Raw genomic sequence first — 8065 nt, 5'->3', positions numbered from 1 at the left:
GTAGCCTTACATACCAACATGCAGTTTATACGGCACAGTGCTTAAGGGGACGCTCCACTCAAAAATTTAACATCTCTTGTACTCAGTGTCTGGTACTCACACCACAATTTTCACATGCCCGATTTTCTAGCCGGCCGCGGTAGCCGAGCGGTCTAGGCGCTTCAGTCCGGAGCCGCGCGACTGCTGCTGTCGCAGGTTGGAATCCTGCCTCGGGCATGGATGTGTGTGATATCCTTAGGTTTGTTAGGCTTAAGTAGTTCTAAGTTCTAGGCGACTGATGACCTCCGATGTTAAGTACCATTGTGCTCAGAGCCGTTTTTTGAACCGATTTTCTAGGTACATTCGCAAGATAGTCCAACGGTTCCATACATTGAGTTTATGATAAATATTAATAATTTCTTTTCAGTGCTAGTTTCAAATTTCAGCCTTAATTTTCTTTAGTTATCGATACATAAATGTGATAACAGAATAAACAAATGACATTTTCAATAATATCAATGCACAAAAGTAAAAACATCAAGTCTTTCCTTCGAAAATTTCGTTCAGGTTGGTAAATATTTACAATGAAGTTGGGACTCAGCTTGGAAAAACAAGCTTATAGTAAAATTGATTTTAACATTTTATCAGAAAATGAATGTTGCTACGAGGCACATACAAATTAAAATTTGGGTTATCGTCTTTCTTGAATTTTCTGAATAAAAATCTATTCACAGTCTTCCTGAGGTGGTGCAGTGGTAGAGACAGCCAACGGCATTGCCGCAGCGGTTACACCGGTTCCCGCCAGATCTCCGAAGTTAAGCGCTGTCGGGCTTGGCTAGCTCGTGGATGGGTCATCGTCCGGTCTGCCAAACGCTGTTGACAAGCGGGGTGCATTCAGCCCCTGCGAGCCCAATTGAGGAGCTAATTGACTGAGAAGTAGCGGCTCCGGTCACGAAAACTGAGATACGGCCGGCAGAGCGGTCTGCTGACCAGATGCCCCTCCATATCAGCATCCAGTGACGCCTATAGGCTGAGGCTGACATGGCGGTCTCGTCAGTACCGTTAGGGTCTTCCGAGACCTGTTCGGACGGAGTTTAGTTGACTTTCGTGGTAGAGATATCTGATTGTAAGTCAATTACTGTTTTCTTGTAGATTGTTGACTGTACTGAACAGGACTTCAGTGTATTCCCCAAATTTATATGTGATAGTATTCTGCACATTGCTTAAACGTCAGGTATAATAACTCCTGAAGCAGTTCATGTTCAATGACATAGTGTATCTGTGTGCTGGGGATGGGAAGGAGGAAGCTTGCAGGTATTTCCAATGTAGGAGAAAGGCTCCTGTGGCTACCGCACTGTGGTGCCATGAGACCAGTGCGTAGCCTCTCTTCCTGTGGATGCAGAGATATTGGGGTGTTGGGGTGCCTGTCTTGCCCACTGTGTTTCGGCAGACTGGTGGACTTTTATCGAATACTCTACAGTCACAGCACACACATTTATCAGCATCAGTTGCAAAACATAGCTTAGCCCCATCTTGCTGAATCTTCATTATCTGTTGAGGAAGCATATTTGTCTTCTTCATAGATTCACCAAATATCATTCCTTTCCAAGCATCATGCAGGACACAGTCCTCAGCTACATAACTGCACCTAATATATCCGTTAAACTCCTCCTTCTCCAGCACAGACGTCTCATACATTGAACACATAGTACACACAGTAAACAATTATGTCCATCCTTCCAGTCCAGCAGCCCAGCGCAGACTGAATCCTTTTCCCATCAATTTCCAGATGGGGGAGGGGAGAATGGAAGGGGTGTGGAGGGGGAAGGGGACGGGGTGGCACTAGGTTGTGGAGGTAGCCCAACTGACCTATTTTCAGGCCGTAATTTGAAATTCCCGCCATGACGTCACTGCGATGTTGCCACATTTATGGCCGCCATCTTGGATGCACTGTCTTGAATAAATTTGGCATCAATACAGAGTGGGGAGATGCTGCTGTTACCCTACTACTCATGAACCATTTTCCCCCTTCTCATCTGACTCACGTTTGTGCTCCTTCATCAAGGACCTGGCCGGAGACGTGACATTCAACCATAATCTTTCTTAATTTTGGGAAACCACCTCCATATCTGAGTGGTCAGCGGGGCAGACTGCCATACCAGGCGCCTGCGTTCGATTCCCGTCCAAGTTGGAGATTTGCTCTGCTCGGAGACTGGGTGTTGTGTTGTCTTTATCTTCATTTCTAATTCGTCAACACATAAGTTGCCAAAGTGATGTCAACTAGAAAGATTTGCACCGTGCGACCAGTCTATCTGACAGGAGACCCTAGCCACTAGCACATTTCATTTTCTTTTGATTAACACTCTTCTTGGGTAGCTGTCTTAGTGCGTTTTATGACCTCAAGCAGAGACATTACTTTATAAAGCCGGTGGGCTCACTGTAATTTAAAGACAAATGACCTCCGTAAATAAAAAAGCACTCCTGTCGTTACCATATGAATTACGAGTGATTTCATTTCATTGAGCTTTTGATACATGAAAGGCTGACTTACAAAGCTGAGAGTGCCTTTTCTGATGCAAAAACTTAATTTTGAGCTCGTTGCTACTTTCATTACAGAAATAGATCTTGTTCACTGCAATTCACTGTGCTTTGCTTTTACAACTGCATGCAAAATCTATGCTATAAAGATGTAATCAACAATTTGATCTTGCATGCCAGCCGTTTTGTACTGTTTTCTAGATACGTATCATGTATCACAAAGTACGTTTCTCATGTTATATATAGTCTTATTCATCTAGCTCAGACAACTCTGAACATTTTTTTCTGCAAGCATGATTCCTAACGATCGTCATGTTTCACCTTGAGTTAATTTTCTGCAGAACGAGTATCTGTGTACTGGGAGTTGAGACATTGAGTGCTGAGTCACAACAAGTTTGTTCATTGTATAATAAGTGTCGACGGAAGTTACACAATGGCAGAAAGATGTGTGTCATTGTCATAGCCTTGCAAAGCTTCTTTTCCGGTTCAAAACTGGCATTACATTGTTTCCCCAGTATATGTGAAAACAATAATTTTTCGCTCGTAATTACATATATTCAGAACAAAATAACATTAGTGATCTGAAAAATGCACAAAAAATAGAGAGGGAATGTTCTGGAAGTAGAAACCTTGCAGAGCACACTATTAGCTCTGTAACCAACATAAATAGGTAAGTCAGCACCTCCCGATATACAGCAAACCTGCCCGCGTCATATAAAGTGACAATAGCTTTTTCGAGAGTCAACGCATTACAACGGACATTAACTCACAACCTAAGGAATAAATTAGATCAGTTTCTTTTCGGATTCAGGCACAGACAAAATTATATATAAAGTGCGCCCAAGCTACTACAAGAGACGGACTGTCAGATGTTCCCGCACGAAATGTTTTGAAGAGTTTGCAAACTGCATAGAAAGAGCTCTCGTTCATACGGATAGACGAAGGTATTAAGACATTCAGACATTTTCATTACATGTACCTACTCTATCCAATAGAGTAACTAAAAATTTGTGTGCAACACAAGAAACTCAGAGCATTATCGCAACACAATGAAAAACATGGGTGTAAGTCCACTGCTTGAAATGTTTTTCTTCTAGCCAACAATCATAAGTATAACAAAAGAAATTTGTATAAAAGCACTATATCTAAGCAAGCGCTTCATTTAAATACATTAATTTAGATTTTATACTGAAACAGTTTCAACAGTGCCTGTTGCTCAGAAATGGAACATCTGCATCTCGTGGTTGCGTCGAACTTTCAATAGTGTGATATGTCAGTATGAATTTCTGATCGCAAAAGGAATCACATGATCCGTAAGTAGACCTAAAATTGTGAGAATTCACTTTCAAATAAAGTAACGATTTTAAAATTTCAGGTTTTCCTTGTGTTACAATGCAGATTAGGTATAAATGCAGACCAAACAGTACTTCAGAATGGAGGAAATTACTTAAATGTATTGTGAATTGATCAAAAAAGCAACAGGTGCAGGATTTCTTTCTTTCTGATCTATAGTTGTAAACATGCTATTTGTGAAGAATGAATTATTTTATGATTGTAACTATACAGTAAAGCCAACATTTTCATTTCATGTTGGAGTTGTTTCGTTTCATTTAATAGAAAATCGGTCATTATTTAACATAGTTTCTCCTCTATTCTCTATAAGCCACCGTATGATGGGTCGTGAAGGGACTTCCAGTAGCACTATCATTTCTATTCAGTTCCGCAAGCAAATAGTGAGGGGTTGAACACCGTCGGTAAGCCACTGCATGAGTTCAAATTTGGCTGATTCTGGTGTTACGGCCACTACGGGAGATATGTGTGGGAGAAACCCACATATTGCTTGACTCTTCTTGGAATACATGCTCTCGAAATTTCAACAACAAACTCTCTATTGGTGCACAAAGCCTTTCTTGTACTGGGTTTGACATAATACTATCCTTCTTACTAAATCAGTCCGTGACGAAATGCGCCGCTTGTGTTTGGTAGTTCTCCACCACCTCCATTACTTCTACCTGGTAGAGCACTGCACTCAGACTGACGAACCACACTCAAGGATCGGTGTGTTTTCACTTCTTCCGTGAATGAATTACATTCTCTTAGGGTTTTTCCAGCGAATCTCAGACCAGCATTTACTTTAATCTGGTCGATCAGTTTCAGGCTATTATGCAGGGCTACTGCTACATATATATTGCCGGTCACAGTCCGCCTGCTTAGCTGGGTGGTAACGTGCTCGCCTCCATGCAAGCGGGCCGGGCTGGAGATTTTCTCCGCTCGGGGACTGGGTGTTGTGTTGTCCTCATCATCATTTCATCCACATCACCGACTCGCAAGTCGCCCAATTTGGCGTCGAATGAAATAAGACATGCAATTGGGGGCCGAACTTTCCTGAATAGGGGCCTCCCGGCCAACGATGCCATACGCCCATTTCATTTTTTACTGCCGGTCACAGAAAAGTGGAGTACTCGAAAAGGGAGGAGAAAACGAAACGAAACGTCACGGACTGAGAGGTGTGCGATGTTATTTCGGTGATTACAAATTCGAGTCAGTTTTACAAAGAACATGGCAGTGTGAGCCCTCTTATAATATGACTTTTCACGCCCTCTGAGCTAGATGCATTCACTGATTTAATTGGGAAGGATCTCTACAGCCATTGTATCCTCTCCTGAGGCCAGTTGGCGTGGTCTTTAATATCGTGGATACCCGTACTGGGGTGAAATGAAGTCCGAGCTGGTACCACAAACGTTCTGTCGGCGACAGATCTGGCAGTACCTCAGCGTCATGCAGACTGCTCATGGAGATACGTGCCGTATGTGGACGGGCATTGTCCTGTTGAATACTACCACCATGGTACTGTCACATGAGATGTAGCACATGAGGACGCCGGATACCTGTGACGTCCCGTTGTACTGTCAGAACTCCCTCAGTCACTGTCAGCCATGACTTGAACTTATAATGGATGGCGCCTCACACCATGACACCATGACTAACACCGCTGCGCCTCTCCAAAATACATAAAGAAAGGGACATCTCCCCAAAGCGCTGCCATATTCGCCGACGATGGTCATCCAAGTAATGCAGAACCGTGGCTCATCGCTGAACACAATGCGACATCATTCATCAGCAGTCCGTACTTCCCTGTCAAAAGAACACTCCAAATGCAACCGTGTTTATTGTGGCGCCTTCCCACACGTTCACAAAGGTGAACTAAACTCTGCCCGATCAGGCTCTGAAGGCCCAAGGGTACCGACCGGCCGCCGTGTCACCCTCAAAACCACAAGCGTCACTGGATGCGGATATGGATGGGCATGTGGTCAGAACTCCGCCCTCTCGGCCGTATGTCAGTTTACGAGACCGGAGCCACTACTTCTCAATGAAGTAGCTTCTCAGTTTTCCTCACAAAGGCTGAGTGCACCGCGCTTGCCAACAGTACTCGGTACACCGGATGGTCACCCATCCAAGTGCTAGCCCAGCCCCACAGCGCTTAACTTCGGTGATCTGAAGGGAACCGGTGTTACCACTGTGACTAGGCCGTTGGCCCACGCCTTCCCAAACAGTTCAGAATCGCATTCGAATGCCTTACAAACCTGGATATTGCACGATTCGACCAGCAGATCGTTTGGGGACCCACAATAAGGCCCCTTTCAAACTATACAGGTGCCGGTAACGCTACCTCATACGAGCACACGGCACCTTCGTATTCTTCACCATCATTGCTCAATATCTGACACTGTCCACGCCCCTTATATGCATTAACAGGTGTGGTAACAACACTGGGACACTAGATACGAACAGTGTTCATGCACTCCGTTGCTGTTCTACCTGTCACACAGTATTGCAACTCTAATCGTTTACAAACACATCGAGAATGCGTGCAACAGTTTGTCCCAGTTCCGTTAGGATTGTGACTATAAAATATAAAAATCGTGTATTATGTTCAGAAAATCACTTTATTTATTCTAAATAGTCTCTCCCTGAATCAATACACAGAGAAAATCTTTTTAAAAGTGTTTTGAAACAGACACTATAGCTCTCTTTTGAAACTGCATTTAGTACGGCAGAACAGTTTTATTAGATGTCCTCAACTGCTTCGTAACTGTGCCATTTATTGCCAATTTCAATCCGGGAAACAACTAGAAGTTGGCTGAGACCAAGTCTGGCGAACCGGGGGGGGGGGGGGGGGGGGTGATCGAGGACTGTGATCCATTTATTGGTCAAAAACTTGCAGTCTTCACTTTGTGGGATGGGTCATTGTCGTGAAGGAGAGACCATGAACCTGCCTCTCGGTATTCACGACCAATTCAATGAATTCTCGCTCACAAACGATGGGGGGGACTCAAAAAACTTGATGTTGCATAATTGCTCCACCATCGTTCCCGACAATTGTCAGACGCGTACTGTTAGTTTCGCGGTCAAGAGACCTGCTGTAGTGAAGCCAGTACTGTGACCTCCTACACGGCTGTTACTAAAATTACGAGGATCGTAACCCCGCAGCTGTCCACGAGACAGCATTACAGTTTGGAATTTCACACTAGCATCCTAACGGAAATTGAACACACTGTGTATGTGTAAGTAGTTACATTGACCTCTGACCATGATTCTGGATGCTTCACTTTTTTCATCAGGCAGAGTACATTCGGCTGGACCTGTTTCCAGTGATTTACTCCAGGTAATCGAGCAATCATTGGCCCAACTACGTATGCAAGCGCAGTGCTTTACATTTGTTTACGTTGAATCTCAATTTTCAGACGCCGCATCATTCGTCGATCGTCTAGAGACCAACCTGCGTATCACTACTGGTTTATAACCTTGCACGTTCTTGTCTGGAACAGCATCGTCCGAGAACAGCCTCACGTGCTTCCGTGAGATTTGTACCAATTGACTCTATCATTCGTACCAAGAATTTGGCAAAAGATCTCCGCCTGAACCTATAATGGCCAGATTACTCTGGAAGTTGAATTCTATCATTCGTACCAAGAATTTGGCAAAAGATCTCCGTCTGAACCTATAATGGCCAGATTACTCTGGAAGTTGAATGCAAAAAGATAGCTTGGTGTTTCTGCTACATGCCGGGTGGTTATAATTAAGCTTTCCCTGTTTAACATGGAAACTAATTACCGTACAAGTGCCAAACATGGTAGCATTAATGTCAAGGACATGTGAAAGAAAAAATAATGCAGAATCAATTCAACTGAAACACTTTTAATGTGCTGCTACGTTACATCATATCATTACATACCGGTACCTTTACTGCTATAAAAGGGACTGAAAATGGCGCGAATCAGTGTACAGAAAAGTCTGAAAGCGCAGATTGCATTTTGCATCTCTTGACATGCTGCGCTTCAGATCAGCACATATGTGAACGTTCCGCTGGTAAACCTTGTCCTTCAGGTAGCCCCACAAAGAGAAATCACAGGTAGTGAGATCAGGTGATCGTGCGGGCCAAGCATTTGGGAACGATCGGCTGATAATTCGATCGTTTCTAAATTTGTTTCGGAGAAGCAGGTGCACTTCACGGGCGATGTGCGTTGGGGCTCCATCTTGCATGAAA

The 8065-nt window shown here is 43.9% G+C and overlaps 1 pseudogene; it reads right to left on the bottom strand.

Annotated features, from left to right (window-relative positions):
• Positions 1-5935: 5935 nt before the first annotated feature.
• LOC126337367 (5S ribosomal RNA) lies at positions 5936-6053 on the bottom strand (annotated as a pseudogene).
• Between the last annotated feature and the right edge of the window lie 2012 nt (positions 6054-8065).

Source organism: Schistocerca gregaria, chromosome 2 (genome assembly GCF_023897955.1).
Source record: "Schistocerca gregaria isolate iqSchGreg1 chromosome 2, iqSchGreg1.2, whole genome shotgun sequence".
In the NCBI taxonomy this organism is placed as follows: domain Eukaryota; kingdom Metazoa; phylum Arthropoda; class Insecta; order Orthoptera; family Acrididae; genus Schistocerca; species Schistocerca gregaria.
The sequence above is the reverse complement of the archived record's forward strand: the minus strand, read 5'-3'. Positions and strand labels throughout refer to the sequence as shown.